The sequence below is a fragment of the Haemaphysalis longicornis genome, unplaced genomic scaffold (genome assembly GCF_048455015.1).
Source record: "Haemaphysalis longicornis isolate Haplotype H1 unplaced genomic scaffold, Haemaphysalis longicornis Haplotype H1 scaffold_5, whole genome shotgun sequence".
Lineage (NCBI taxonomy): Eukaryota > Metazoa > Arthropoda > Arachnida > Ixodida > Ixodidae > Haemaphysalis > Haemaphysalis longicornis.
This window is the reverse complement of record NW_027526385.1, coordinates 109,289,487-109,306,207: the sequence shown is the minus strand read 5'-3', so window position 1 is coordinate 109,306,207 and position 16,721 is coordinate 109,289,487.

Here is a 16,721-nt window from a genome sequence, read left to right as displayed (position 1 = left end):
TATGGCTAGCTAAGCCAAGCAGACGAGGATGTCGCTAGCAGCAATGCTGCCGCCCACGGCGGCCCGCGACTGCAGCGACAGATTTCCCTCTAGTATACATTAGCATGAAACTCTATGGTTGGAAGTGCAGAGCTGTGATTCAGCCATAATGGACTGTAGTGCCATTATCTGCTCACTGCTACCACCCAAGGCAATTCAAATTTCCCGTCTTCGGAGTGCTCACGCACCCCCTGCCTAAAACTGCGCCAGAGGGAGTTCCGTTCGTCTTGTGCTTGCTTTTCCTTCCGCATGTGCTGGTGTCGCACTGCCACCTTTTTTCGCTTGATATCGTAAAAACCAGTCCAAGGAGCGTTCCTAACTAAATGATCATGGGCGCTGCCGGTTAGTTATGTATATTTTGCCTCAAATGTACCTGCAGTTTTCTTTGCGCTAAACAATGGGGAGATGCATGACAAGCGCCAGCGGTTCACGAGTTTCAAACGCTTTTGACTAGGTATATAAACCGCTTGGCTTTCGAAGCCTCTGGGTTATGCCGCGACGACGGAACACCGCGTGTTTCTACTTGGGTCCAGCAAGCGAGCTACAATGACAAGGCAAGCCCCTAAAGTGCTCTGAACTTAATACAGTTCCTGTCAATTGTTGCGTAAATCTGCGAAATAACAATGGCTCCTACTATAGTATTACGGCTGTAGGTGCCTCATCAGTGTCACAATTGAATGTGGAGAAGGTGCAGGAACAAACTTCTAGAAGAGCTCGTGGTCTACAACGTGTGCAGTGGTATCCCTATAGGCGGTATTCGTTGAAAAGTTTAGCGGTCAATTTCTTCGCTGGGCAACACTGGAAACGGCCACAGACATGGCCGATTCGCCACGGACACGGCGCAGCTTGGGCCGCTGCGGCCGCACGCCGAAGACAAAAAAACACCGGCGTGCGTCATCTGCTCCCTTCCAATTCGATTCTAAAAGGTGACGTCAACTGAGATGTTATTAATCCCACTCACAATGAACTCGAGGCAATACTTTGCGTTCGGTGTGGCTGCAAACACATTCCTGGACGCAAACACATGACTGAAACACAGTCACGTGTTTCAGAGTCGTGGTTAGAATGGACAAGTACCGCCATCCCGCGGATCCCGACGTAACGAATGACTGCGCACTCGCACGGTTGCATGGAGGAGAAGAGGGGTGCCTTATCTGCGGGCAGTGCGGACAACGTCACCTAGCAACAGACGCTTGGCCACAGATATGGCGGCGCACACTTGGTGGCCTGCATGCATTCCACGCCATTGAATACCGGCTATAGGGTCCTGTGTACCCTCAAATGAGGTGGAGTGCTATTCAGTAATGGCAGATGCTGAAGTGATGACAAGTTCTGCAACATAAAGAAAAGATGTAACTTATGGCTGAATTTTTTGGCACTTTTGAGTTGTGAGCTCTGCTGCACTGCAATAAGGATCGTGGTGCCAAATTCGACGGATAGAGACAGACCTGAGGTGGTAGTCGTTATAACAACCTTCAGGACATCGGTCCTCGTATTGCTCGTAACCTTGTGGGGATTGGGATAACATGCTACCTGGAACTGCGGAAAGAGGGCCACCACGCCTATATGGTGTGTGCTTGTTGAATTTTACAATTGGATGTAGTAGGGCATCTACATAATGATGTACGATACAGATGTGATGAGTGGTTTCGGACACCACACTTTGTTAACGGTGAACAGACAGCAGTTCAATTGCACGGTGTACCCAGGAGCTTGGTCGCCACAAAGGTGTGTGTCCACGCAAGTATGCCTTTTTATGTTTGTTGAACTGAACCATGGAAGTTTCCTTGCCAAAGTCTGCCCGGTCAGTTTCTCTACAATAAAAAACTGGTGCATTCCTCTGTCATTGGAATCGGTAAAACACGAAAGTGAAATGCGCAACGAAATCTGCAGCGAAAAGAGCATAATTTGTGGGTTGGCGTCTGTCTTGTGGGTGTGCTTGGCGAGCGACGTCCTGCGACCACTTCGGTCCTGCTCCGTGGCGTGTATGGCAGATGGTTGTGTTGCGACGAGCTCAGCTTGTGGAACGCAAGAGGTAAAGTCCATGGCTTGGACCGTGAACGCATGAACGCGTCCTGCTTCCCGCTAGAGTGTCTTGTCACACCAAAGCTGTCACGAACGCGACATTCATCGGTTAGAGTCGTTGCCTTTCAGCGGTGCTTAATGCAAGTTTTCTTACAAGGAGCTATCACATCCAAAGCAGTAAGCAGTAGGGTGCCTCAAATCACGTGCGTCCCCCGTACACCAAGGTGCTGGCATCGAGGTGCCAACTGTCGGCGCTCATTAGCGCCATGATGCACTACTTCGCTAAGCCTCTCCTAGACGGGAGCACCATCTGAATGAGTCATAGGGGATAATATAAACTGCGTTTGTAGAGCTGTTTAGGTCTGAGCTCATAGCCAGTTGGCAGAGAGCCTCGTACCTCTTGTTGCAGCGAGAGAGTTCGTGGGCTCGAAGCCGCGTGCCACCGCATCAATGGCACTTTTTGTGGCGACGTCACTTCCGTGACGGATATGACGTCAGTGAGATCTTGGTGCACTTTGGAAAGGGCTCACTATTGCTCTACTCCCTGATACGAAATTCGTGCGCAGCGCGAACTGCAGCCTTCTCAGTCACGGCTGCTGCGTCTCGGGAATTAAGTGATCGCGTGATCAGTGAACGCACGGCGGCGTGCGCCACCTGTATCTCTCGGTGCCGCGGAGCATGTATTTGTAAATTTTTTGAACCTCCCGTGCAAATGTCACGTGGTTCGGATGAGCCACGCAACGAGGAGGATGCGAAGCACATCCACCGGTTGCCTCACTCGATGTTCGGCACCCAAACCTGTGTGGTGCAATGCGCTGAGACAGGACTCGTGGGTTCCTCGGCGGCAGAGATGGAAGCCTCTCCGTCGGCGGCGCAAACTAAGCCTCAGGAAGTGAACACATATCACCGTCGAGGGCACGACGGCACGCAGTGCTATGGTGCCATCTCGCAGCGCGTTGCCACCACCCAGCATGTCTCACTACCCCCCCCCCCCCCCTCACGCTTTCGCCATGCGCGCTCGTGCGGGCCCAGCATATCTCACAATTTCGCCACACTTTCCTCTGCCGTTTTCTTTCTGTCCTCGCTGTGTAGAACCCCAACTCCGATGTCAAACCACAGTAGCGACTGCCAAAGTCCTGCGCACTAAACCGACAGCGACAAGCTTCAGAAGCTCCAAGGGGCCTCCTCTTCTACTTCGACGTCTTCAGAAGCTCACGAGACGACGGTAGTGAGTGCTCACAGTGTGGAACATTCGACTATAGTCATATATATCGTCCGGTTGACAAATTTCTTTGGCGGATTTCGCTTAGATAACTGGCCCAGCCTAGCTAAGCTGCAGCCATTCTCTTGTGAGTGGAAAGCAAGATGGAACGGTAGAGTCACTCATTAGTGACTCTTCAGGGGTGTCATTTGTGCCTTATTTGAAGGCGTTATCCCTGCACCACATGGATTGGGCTTCACGAGCAGAAAGGCGCAGGTGCTTTATCTGTTAACATTCATCTTTACAGCTTCATTTCACAAGCAGAGAGTAATGATATGGCGTCTGTGCATGCGGCTTCTTCAGTCGCGGTTGGTGCACTGAAAAAGAAAGAGGTCAAGGGATGTGCAACTTCAGTTTTTAGAACGGGGGGGACTTTGCGAGTGCCGTGTAGACAAAAAGGTGGTGTCACCTCCAGAAGTACTCATTTGCGCTCCTATAGGAATCGAATGGAATGCTTCTGCGTACACATGGCGATCCCGATGAAAACATTAATGAGTAGGAGGAGTGGCGTTACACCACGCGGCTGATACGTAGGCAGGGCAGCCACGTGAAAAAAAAAAAAAAAAAAAAACACTTTTCCGATCAATTTATAATACCAGCCGCCGAGGCGCGTGCTGCTCCCTGGAATCAGAAACGTTTCCCAAAGTGTAAAATGTTAATGCATGTTAACATTCTCATTCGAAAACTCCAGCACAGAAGCGCAGAAAAATTTTGCCGAATAGAAGTACCCAGCGTTCCCAAACTGGAATTTTGCCTAATTGGTTACAATTGCCGCACTGGGCGGCCGGTGCCTCCGCAATTTCACCACCAACATGCGTGGTGGGGTCTTTAACGTGCACTACAAGCACGAGCACACGAGCGCGCATGCATTGACCCAAACTTTTTGACCCAAAAAATTGACCCAAATGGGTGAATTTCGCCCTTGCCGCAGCCGGGTGGCCGGTCCCCGATTTCGGCCCCAGCAGCTGCGCGCGCCATGCAGCCACTGAGCCGCTGCGGTTCGGGGGGTGGCGTCCCCTGGGAGAGGGGGCTGGCATCTGTGGCGGGCAGCCGTTTCGGGCGCGACTCCCACAACCGATGCAAATCCCCCTGTTCTCCAGCTGGCAATTCGAGGCGGCGCACCATGAGCAGGGTTCTTGCCGCTGCCAGGTGATAGACTGAAATGCACACCCCTCCTTGCTGTGACACTGCAGGCAGCCAGCCCGCCTGTCACAGGGACGTCCCCAGTACATTATTGTTCTAGGGGCTTTATGAGAGTAACAAAACAAGTGCGGAGGAGAGACAGGAACAAACCGCTCTAGCGGCATACCACACATCCTACAACGCGTGCAGGGATATCCCGATTGGTGTCCTCGGTATCCTGCTTTGCGATGTGTCGCCAGGCAGGGAGGGGAGATGTACAAGTGGCGACACGGGTTCTACGACTTGAAGAAGTGATGTCACTTCTGGTTGAATTCATTTGCCCTTTTAACTTGTGAACTCTATGCCACAGCGCTGCAATGACACGGAATGTGGTGCCAATGTCTTGTAGTGAACATTTGTGGTCCTCGTTATAACGCCCTTCAGGATATCTGTCGTCATAACGCTCATTGTTCCACGGCGGTCGGGATAACATGCTACCGGCTGCAACGGAAAGAGGGCCACTACGCCTATACTGGTTGCGCTTGCTGAATTTTACAATAGTATGTATAGTAGGAAATCAGAATACGACGATGAAGACAGTTAAGCGTAGCCCTGTCGTCCCATTCTTCGACGACAAAATGCTCTGTGTGTTCGCTCAGCCTGCGCGGGCTCTGTCATGGTGCTTGCACGAATGCCATAGCGTCATCAGCCTCATTTTTTCGACTTTTCCGTGGCTACTATCCGCTCGCTACCAGTCATGGTCATCAAGCGTTTACGGAAGTACGTTATCGGTCTTAGCAGGACAATTGTGAGGCAAATCGATACGAGGGCTCTCTGGAATCTGCACACACAGCAGAGGGAACTAGATTGTGACAAGGAGGACAATAATACTGGGTGATTTTGGATAAGCGAGAGGGGAGCCCTACCTGCCCGGCTGTCCACGACATACATAGTGTGGCTGGCGGACCTCTTCAATTTGATTGATTTTTTATATCATTACCCTTGTTATTCCAATGTCGAGATTCAGCAATATATTCTCTGGGAAAAAAATTTATCGAACTGAAAATTTTTGGAACCCAACAAGGTTGACCCTCGCTACTGTATATGAGTTCGATAGCGAGGCACGCATGCAGGCAACCATGTGAATGCGCCGTCACTGGTTACGTCGGGCTCCGTGGGTTGGCGCTACTTGTCCGTGCTAAGCGCATGATATGGCTTGGTCATTCCATGCTCTAGCCCGCCGAACGCAAAGTAATGCCTCGACTCCAATGTGAGTGCGATTAAGAACAACTCTGTTGACACCACCGTTGAAAATCGGGTTGAAATGGAGCAGACTACGCACGCCGGTGTTACTTTTTTTTCTTCGGCGTGGGCCCGCAGTGGCATAAGCCGCGGCATGTCCGTGGCGCTGCGGCCATGTCCATGGACATTTCAGTGCTGCCAAGCGAAGCAATTAACGGCTAAACTTTGTGGGATATATGTGAGGGGTTCCTCGGAGGCCCAGCCAGTCCTGGCGTAAGCCACCACGCTAGCTCCCGGCGTGTCAACCACGCGGGCTCCCATGGCTACGGCAGCCCGGCGAGGTTCGCCGATACGAGAACACAGTAGACAGTAGTGCCGAAGCACAGCCGTTTATTTGGGGGATCCCAAAGCATGCGAGCACAAGGCTCGACGGCGTTCACGAATCACGCCGTCCGGGTCGTGACCGCGAAGGGAGGTAGGCACTCACGGCGCGCGACAAACAAAGCTCCCACCTAAGATGCATGGTATCCGCAATCGCCGCGATGTTCCGCCGATCTCGCCCCAACCGGGTCTCCGCCGAGACTCTCCCGTCTCCCGCGCCGCCCGCGCGCCTATCCCCGCACACATAGGTGGTGCCATCTCTCGGGGGACGCCGACGAACCAGCAAAGCGCCGGACCGGTTTCAGCGCACAAGCGTCTCTCCCGAAGCGCGCGCTGGCTCGGGATCGCAGGTCGCGGTTCTCCACGATTCCCACAACTTTTGAATGAATACCCCCTATAGGACGAAGGTGTTTCGAAAGCAAAGCTGTATAATGAAACCCACAACAATTGCGCATGCGACGCCACTTGAATTCATCGCCGGGGCGGCGTCCCGAACGCAGCAGCGTCGGTCACGGCCGGGCTAGAGCGGCGGACGCCGCCGCTCTAGCCCTGCCGTGCGTCGGCGGAAAAAAACGGAGAGGAGCGTCTTTCGAAGGTTGAGGAGGGGGGCGGCACGTGCGGCTACTGTGTCATGCATGCCTCTCACTGCCTCCCACTCACTCTTAATTGTTTCATGTGTCGCATCCAAAGAGCCCTACCCATCCCCAGCCGCTGAATCAAAGCCACCGCCATCTCTCTGCCTCCACGTGAGGGCGTAGCTTAGTGGCTAAGACGACGGCGCTCTCTCTCTGCTACTCTTCGGACCCTAAAGCCCCTATATAGGGGCTTTCGGGTCAATCCCTGGCGGTGTCAGTAGTTTTATTTGGCCTGGTTGGGAGTTTCTTGTGGCGCACGCCACGACGAAACTGTTGGCTGGCAGAGGTAGAAGGCTTTGCTTTACAAAGTTTTGCTGCTGTCACGAATATGAATATTTCTAAAAAATGTCAAATTCGGCTCACAGCGCAATTTTGTGAGACTAAATGTTATAAAAAGTACTAAAATTATATCCTTAACACACGATATTATAACATACGAAATATTATAATTCGGGGACGCAAGTTAGAAGAAAAAACTGAAAAACAAATTTCAGGAGCAAATAAAAAAACACATTTTCGAGTTTTGTAAGATTCTCCGCAGATGTAGGCTACATTTACTAGCATAATCGACAAAAAAATGTTGCATCATTTTGTTCCTGTAGAGCGTACAGAGATAGAGAGGGGCCTTACCCGCTTTAAATCTCTGGCGCTCCCCATTTTGATATGCTATTTTGCCTTACCGAGCTAATCCATATCGCGAACACACTGGATCCCTTGCACACCGCAATTCTAAAGGCGCTGTACTCGCTCTATAAAATCAAATATTTCCAATACTTAGTTTCCCACATCTTTGCTTTTTAGTTCGCCAGGATTACCGCGTGTCTGCCTCCTCGTGGCGACCCCTCTCTAGCTTACTCGCACGCATGCACACACTCGTGAGCCGCTCAGAGTGTTTGGGGGCTGCAAAGGCGGGCGGAACGGGAATACGTTCTTCGCAAATGATAAAACGGAGTTCTCAATGCAATATCAGACAAAACATCATCGTGGTTGTGCGTGATGGCGAGGAAACTTGTGAAGAAGCAATTAAAAATTTTGCAGTGGCTCAGCTCGGCTGTGCCAGGATATACGTGGCGTGAGCTAAAGTTCAGCTGGTTATTCTTACTTTTCCTGGTTGTCTAGGATTAGCTGATTATCGTGCTTACTGCTGCTAAAACGATTTCCAATCCAATCTAATGCAGTCCGGTCCAGTCACTGCTCCTCGCGCATGAGCAGCATGGCTCTCCAGGAACCACGCGACACGTCTTTCAAGCGGCTCCGGCGCAGTGACAGACTTGGCCACGGAGCAATCTTGCTCCTTGGACTTGGCTACTGCGCAACGGAGCCGACAGCTGGGCTCGCGCCGGCGCCAGTGCGTCTGCCGCGGCTATGACGTCACTCCTCTGGAATGCGCAGAGTGGCGAATGTGGAGACCCGGCCAATTCTCTACCCGCCCGTATTACAATTGAATTGAATTTACAATACAATCCAATTCAATCCAATCCAAGTCCAATCCGATCCAAACCAATCCAATGCTCCTCGCGCTTGCGCAGAACGGCCCTTTAAGGCACACGCGAAAATGCTTAAGCTCGGGCAGTGTAACTTACGCTACAAAACAGCGTCATTTGGGGAAGAATTCCGCATGTACAAGCAAAGCTATCTTTACTATAGCACTGGGCTAAGCAAGTTTAAGGAGAACTGACACGAAAATTTTGTTACACTTTTATTGCTTTTATCGATGCTTAATGACCTGGCGAACCTGAAACAGCACTTCAAATACTTCAGCGCGCGATAGTTAACTACATTGAACGGCCTGAAAATCGTTTGTTTCAAATTCTTGCGCTTTCATCCCGAACGGCGCATATGACGGACTCCCTGCCTGACCTCACCGCTTTGTGCGGACGTCACCGGCGCCCGCTGAGAGGGTGTTGCGCCCGCTCGCCGCTCGTGGGGCCGCGCACACGAAGTGACGTCACGAGTTTTTGACGAGCGCTGTCGCGTCACTTCTTTTGGCTTTCACTGGATGATGTCACGCTGATGTCCATTTGCTGAGTGCCGCTCCGCGCGCTGCTCCGTCGGCGCGATAAATGAGACCCAATTAAACTATGTTCTTCGCGTCGCAGGCCGCTAATATTTCACCCAGGGTATTCCGTTGAGTGAAGGAAGTGAACTGTGCAATAATATAATATAATATAATATAATATAATATAATATAATATAATATAATATAATATAATAAATATAATATAATATAATATAATAAAATGTAATATAATATAATATAAAGTTTCAAGTAATATAAGTATAGAAAGCTGCAGCGTATGCCACACGGCTTCATCGGCTTAACCTGTCAGCGAGCATTTACTCATCCCTCTAATGAACCTAAGTGGGATAAAGGCGCCCTGCGAGAATCTGAGCCAAAAATGAATTTTAGCGCTCATCATTTCACACGTGCCTTAAGTTTGATTCGCATTTAATTTGCTGAGGGAAAATATGTGCGCTTGCAATATTATTTAGTGTTCGAGGCAACCGCGAATTTCTGAAAGTTCCACAATGGTCTCGGTATAGTTTTTTTTGTTAAAAACAGGTCACCGCCAGAGTTAGAGCTGGGATGGAATGAGCGCACCTTCGCAGCTGGTTGTGATTGAGTCTAGCTTTGCGCAGGGTTGTTGAAATACAGCACTCGACGCGAAGTCCGAAAAACGAATGGTACGTACTCTGCAAAAAAGTATGTAAGAAATCTATATTCTGTGTATTTTTGTTTTGTTTTTAAGATAAGATAACATTGACGTAACAGTTAAAGACAGCGGATTTGGATCAGTCAAATATCCTCCCGTTTTTTGTTTGCACCGCGGTGTTCTATCTCGCTTTCAGGGGAAGTTCTACGCCTTATCTGAAAGGACGCCTTTTTTTTTTCCATGACCTCGTAACGAATGCTCCCCGCTCTATTCAAATAGCACGAAATGGATACCCAAATAGCCAATGGATACCCAAGCCCGACAGGTGGATCTCAAGTCCGAGCACCCGCAGCTCTTCTTTGGCTGGTATTGCGGCTGTAACAATTTTAGGTTGCAAGTTAGCCTTGGAGGCTAACTTCTTTTACGCCTTATTAGCCACTTTACCATAGAAAGACTTCTCAGCTGAAATTTCCAGACCGGCTGATTACGCAAAGGCATGGAAAACGTCTTGGGCTTGCTGCAGAGGACGGCACTGCAAGCCGAGATCTCGGTTTGTAGACCACAGCGTGACATCTTCCGCGTAGATGAAAAATCTCACGCACATAGATGAGAAATCTCAAGTCTTGTATCTTCCTTGCCAATGGTGCGAATGTGATGTTGAACAGTAGAGGCGCTAGCACGGAACCTTGCCCTACCTTACGGTTCGATTCAAACAGGCCAACATGCTTTCAGTCCACTCGTACTGAAAACGTCCTTGAGAACATGAAGGAGTGTACCACTTTGGTTACATCAAATGGAACCCTCAAAGACTAAATGCTTCTAAGTATTGTCCTGTGGTCCACGCCGCCATAAGCCTTGGCAATATCGGTAGCCCCGACAGTTCGCACAATGTGGGTGAAACATACAAAATGTCGTCAGCCAGAACAGACGGGCTCTCTTCGGTACCCAGGTGCTATCTGGATCTGATTTGAGCAGGATGGTACATTCTATTGTGCTCCAGCCCCCAGGATAATCGAGTGACCCATCATCGTTCAAATTTATTGCATACTGTAGGTGCAAACGAAATGGATCGAAGTGCAGCAATATGCGTGGGAGGTTTTCACGGTTTAGGGACAGGCACCAGCACTAAATGTTTCCATTTGGTGAAATGACACCTATAGACCAGACATCATTCAACGAGTAGAGTAGTGCTTCCAATGCCTCCCCCTCTAGGTTATTGAATGGCTCATATGGGATTTCATCATACATTGGAGAAGAGGGCGCCTTTCATTCTTCGATGGACGCTGTGAGCTCGGCCATCGTAAATGGGTCGGTTGTTCCTGAGACGTCCGATACGTCAACACAGGGAGGAGTGGCCGGAGGTTGTCGGTAGTTTGGAAAGAAACTCACAGCCGCTCTGTCCGCAAACTGGCCTGATGTTGAGAGTCAGGCGAATGCTAGCTGATGGGTCAATCTGGCTGACACTCTGCTCCATGGCGTGGAAAGTTAGCCATGAGGCCTTGTTTGCAGTACCAGAGTCGAGACCAGCGCACCAGTGGTGCCACCGGCAACGTGACAACTGCTTCTCGTTGCGTCGAGCTTGTGCCGCGATACGGTTTGCCGTGGAACTTGTGTAGAGTTGCGTCAGGTGGCGATTAGCATGGAGCTCTGCTCGGCGGCGTTCTGCCCAGAGTTTAAGGAGGTGCATATCAAGTGTCTCCTGGTCCTCATTCACTGTTGTATGTACAGTGCAGTTCGTGAGGATGGACTGCAGCGTAGAAATAAGGTTCTCCGCAGTTAGCGAAAAAGCTCGTACATCAGGCCGGACTTTGTCCTAGTAAACAATTCTTACTTGGCGACAAAGTTTTTGCAACTTTTTCGCCTGCAGGCCAATCAAAATTGGCGAATGGTCGCTTGCCCAAGCATCTGGCTCCGGATTTCAGGAAGGGTTCCCGGGGCCAAGTCACCACGGAAGGTCCGGTGCATGAGACCGAGTTGAAGGGATAGAGTTAAGCGGTAGAGTTAAGCAAAGAAAAGTTCACGTCCGTGAAGGTGTCATGAACCTGTACGCCTCTTTCGGAGTCATGCTCGTGTCCCGACAAAGTGTGTGTGTGACGTTAAATTCCCCTCTTACGAGTATGGTAGTGCTGAGTACGTTGCCCTAAGGTGGTGGAGCCAGCCTAGGTTAATACCCCTGCTACACTAGCGTCCGAATGTCATTTGACTCAAATGCGAAGTTCTGCTGCTCCACTGGGTTTTGAATTGCCATTCGGCTTAAATGACATTCGAGCCAAATGAGCACCCAGAGAGACATTTGGGATCTCAAATGCCATTTCTAGCACTCTCGCGCACAGCGTTCCAAGTCAGCATAAACAAATACATTACTGGCGTACTTAAAACAAACAAAATATTCCGAATTGTGGGACTTTGTTTACTCATTGTTTACTTACATTGTGGTATCAAGATGTAACAATCCGTACTCTCAGCACCATGCAGTGCGAGAAAGCGACGAATCAGTGTGGCCAGACAGCACAAAAAACCTTGATTTCGATTCAGTATTAAAGGGGCCCTGAAAGGCGTTTTGAGCACACTAAATGGAGTAGCGCAATCGTCAGATTGGGTCGTCAAGGTCATCTGGGCCAAGTATTACTCTTTTACGCGCAGCGGAAAGCTCACACTTTTGTTGCAAAGTTTGTCGCTTTTTTCTCACCCTTTCCTTCGTGTTTTTGGACGCCGCCATCTTCACATGTCTACATCATCGATTCCCAGATGTTCGTCATGAGCTAGACATCCTGCTATTGGGCGGCTTTTTCACGCACTTCCGGCAAAGAGATGAGTCGTCTGCTCAGCGTCGGCTCGCAGGCTGATCTGCCAGCGGAGTGTCGGAGTGCTTGGACATTTTACGACAAACGAAACAAGTGTAAACAAACGCTTAACCGTTTGTATTGAATGCAACATGGCCATAACACGACATGGATATTCTCTTACCTGAGTATGTTCCGTAAAGAAAGCGTTGAAGCCCCGTGGCACTTCTTTCGTGCAATCGCAGAGAACGCCCTGAGCCGAATGCCCGGGTTTGACGGATACATTTTATTCCACTTCAAAACAATCCAGAGATGCGTTTCGAACGAACACAACGTCACAACATGCGTTGCAAGTCTGAACCGCGATTGACAGACGATAGGTTGCCTCCTCCTGCCCGTCGTAAATTCGGCACTCACCTCGCGCGCGGTTTGCGGGGACGAACAGCAAGTCACTTAACTCTGGCGCGCAAGCCGAGATGGCTTTTAGCCACGCACACTGCACATACCCCATGCGAGGTTGAGTCGTACGTCGCTCGAGAAAGATAATCCAGACCATGGGAAGCACTATCCACCCACAGAAACACAACGTCGCATTTCATCGCGAAACAAAGGCGTCCACAACACACACACCATCGCCTCCTGTAATGCCAAACGCATCTCACACTTCCCAATGGCAGTGAGTGGTACGCCTGCAGTGCCCACATGTCGCGAGGTGGGGCCCCGAGTTGAACCGGGATCACGCAACCGTAACTGACTTCTGGGGAGGTTTGTGCCTTGTTGCCAAGGCAACCGATGTTTGAGATTGTCAAAGAAATGGCGCTCGCTCCAGCACTAGAAAGCTCAGAGCCGCGGTGGAGCATGTTTTGCCAACGTTGGCGCTCTCCACCACGCGTCGCCCCAAGCTTAACTGGTCACATGATTAAAGCGTTTTGTGCACGGGTTCTATATTGGTTTAAAATGTCTTTTTCACATGCCGCCGGCAGGAATTACCACCACCGCAAAATAAGACCCGGCACCAGCGGGGCCACATCTGATACGGCGCTTTTTGGATAAACAGTGCGCGGTGCATGAAAGGGACCGAGCGCACGATCCACCCCGAGCGGCTGCGAGTTCGCCGCCGATTAAAAGTCACGTGCTGCCCTGCAGCAAAGCACACCGCGAAAGGGCAAGGCCAGGCCAGGCCGCCGCACAGATTCGGCCAGATTTTTCGTTCGCTTTTCCTGCCTTGAGCGGAGTGAGGGATTCATGGTGTCAACAAAGCTTGCCCGTAGTAGACGGCAGTATGCGGAGGACCATAGCGGAAGTACGTCACCGCTGAAACGCGCAGCATCATGGGAGGGAAGGCTCACGCGCCGTCAACAGCGAAAGGAGGAGGAAACGCGGCGCGACGATAATGCGCGGTTTTTGATTTACGATTTCTCAGCTAATACTCATCGCTTTAACAAAATTCTTGCGGGAGGAGATTGCTAGTACATTGTAATATTTGGTTACATGTACATCCATGAATCGGGGGAAGGTATCTCAGGACCCCTTTAAGCAATAACCGCGTGAAAGCTTACGTTATTGATAATTTGATATCATATTAGTGCCAAAGACTGCCACTAAGTTTGATTTTCGCATTATTGTGTAAATAATTAGCCGTGGCTTAGCTCGGCTATGTCGGCTATGTACGTAGCGTGAGCTAAGGTTGAGCTGGTTATTCTTAGGTTTCCTGGTTTAGGGTTAGCTGATTATCATGCTTACTGCTGCTAAAACGATTTCCAATCCAATCCAATCCAATCCAGTTCAGTCCAATTCAGTCCAGTCCGGTCCAGTCCAGCCCAGTCACTGCCCCTCGCACATGTGCAGCACGGCTCTCCAGGAGCCACGCGAAGCGGCTATCAAGCGGCTCCGTCGCGCCGTAAGACTTGGCTACTGCGCAGTGGAGGCGCACAGCTGAGCACGCGCCAGCACCATTGCGTCCGCCGCGGCTTGACGTCACTCCTCTGTAATGAGCAGAACGGCGAATGTGGAGACCCAAGTCTATACGCACCCGTACTCCAATTGGATTGGATTTCCAGTCCAATCCAATGCAAATTCAATCCAATCCAAGCCTAGCCAAGCCAAGCCAAGCCAAGCCAAGCCAATCCAACCCAGTCCAATCGAATCCAATCATATGCTCCTCGCGCTTGCGCATCACGGCCCTTCAAGGTCCACGCGAGACTGCTCAACCTCGGCCAGTGTAGCTTACGCTAAACAGAACTCGACAGCGGCCCATGCAGCACGGCGAGCGATTGTTAAAGCTTTCAAATACCATCGAAATTGTAGTGGAGCACGGTGGATTCTGAATGGCATTCAAAGCAGCCCATTTGAGTCAAATGACATTTAGTTTAAATGACATTAGGACCCTGTGCAGCCGGGGTATAAAACCTGCTCCGCATGGATTCCCGTAAGAGGGCACAAGAAGAGGTGTTCTGGCTGGTCGTGTTAGAATCGCGAGTCCGCGACCGCCTCTTGCTGTTGCTTACACCATTTCTGAAGGTTAATTTGTATTTGAGGAACACTTCTATCAATGTATACTGTCTCTTTTCCTGGTACATCACCACTGCGGTTACCAGGGATGGATGGAGTATGTTAACCGATGAAGCGGTAAAAGGGGTGCCCGCACTTGAAGATTAGCAGAGTGAATTTTGATTTTTTAGCTCTCCTAATTTGTTCCAAAGACCTCTACAGTTCCATTGCAGGCAGGGCCGGATTAAGGAAAGTGGGGGCCGTGGGCTACTTCGATAGTATTGGCCTGGACTCCCCCCCCTCCCTCCGCACCCTCTACGCCCTCCACTACTACAATATGCCATTTTGTTTTATTTTAGTTAAAAGAGATTTTTATTTTTAAAAAATATTTAAATAAAAGAACAACAAAGTACGAATAATTGGATTCATGCGATACTAATACGTCAGATCTGTTTTTGCAGCACACAACACAAACGCAGCCACTAACACGACTGTCGGAACGCGCGATACGTGTCCGTTCCTTGGCCGTAGAAAACAGAACGGTCATTGGTAGAGTTTGGTCCAGCTCAAGAAAAAAAAGAAAAAAGTCCAGTGAAAACACCAACACCTATGTTTACAATGTGCATCCGCTTTAGCTATATATGTTTTCTTAAGCACTTGGTTTTATTTAGACCCTTAAATGTATAATCTCGTGAGGAGACATACCGTTGTATCAAAAACAGTGTATCGAAGCATCACAGTGGGGAAATTGTTATACATGTTATGCAATAAGTACATATCAGATTCTGTATATAATCATCTTAAGGGCTTGCAAGCACAATAAAGTCGGCAATATTGTCACGGGCTCTTGTCACGGAAAGGACCTCAACGGCAGAGCTAAGAGTACTTGTTTCAGCATGCTGGAAGTATCAAAGGTCTCTACCATAACGCCAAGACAACACCTTGTCACGGGGGAGACGAGACCTGGACTCTGCACAAGTACACCCACGCAGTGAAAAAGAAAACCAGAGGATAACGAGGAGAGTGGCCAGGAGGAAAAGGACACCTAGCAACACCGGTGGTCCTTGTCCTAACCTGAGCAGGCACAGACGAGTCAGGATGAGCGGCCGCTGTGTCACCAGCGAAGAAGCCCGACGCCAACAAGAGTCTCTAATGCAGTATTCACGCGAAGAAAAAGACGAGAGGCGGCCGATCTTACGTTGAGGTCTCTGGACGCCAGCTTGCTTCGTCTCCGCGGGAGGGCCCTTGGGTTCAGTTCTTAGAAGAGGTGATAGGCAACGGTCACGCAGGCTCCCAGCAAGATGCTGATAAGAGCACCAAAGAGCACCTTTGCAAAAAGCTTCGACTCAGGGGCGCAGGGTTAAGCGGGTCTTCTGTGCCAGAATCGCTCGGAGAAGCACCTCGGAATCCGTCGCCCCCACCGGCACCGGCTTCCCTATCGCTCATACCGCTGGAGCTGCTGGTTTTCCCGTCGTCGCAAATAAACGCCTCCTTCTTTTCCTGATGCGTGATACTCTTGCGTCGCGACATTTTACTCAGCCTAGCGGTTCACTGTTTGATTGAATGCCTGCCCAGCGACACACGCATGACGTCAGGTGCATGGCGCGAGGCGCGTGGCAAAAGTGCTTTATTCTCTTCACTATTTGCTACGGTAAACGTGCGTGAAGAGCAGATTCTCGAAGAGCAGATTCTCCCACATCTTCCTCTTTCAAGAAAGGTTACGATTCAAACAACGACGGCGGAATTGTGCTTGCAGAGCGGATACGCGAACACAGTGCCACTCCGCCTTGGTCGGTACAAAAAACAAAAGATAAGCGGCGATGCATTTGGACATACGAAATGTGTTCGCTCAGCCGTCAAGCACGCCGTAATGCGCAAATAAAAAGCAAAAAAGAAATGAACACATCAAGTGACGCAAAAAAAATTCCTGAATTTTTGCGGCCTATATATGGGCGATTCCATGGCGGCAGGCGTGAGGCTAGGGCTCGTGCCCTCAACAGGCTACTGGAGAGCGAAGACGGTGTCGTCTTCACGGACGCCTCGAAAAACAAGGGGACGACTAGAGCAGTGGCGGTGGTGACAACTAGGG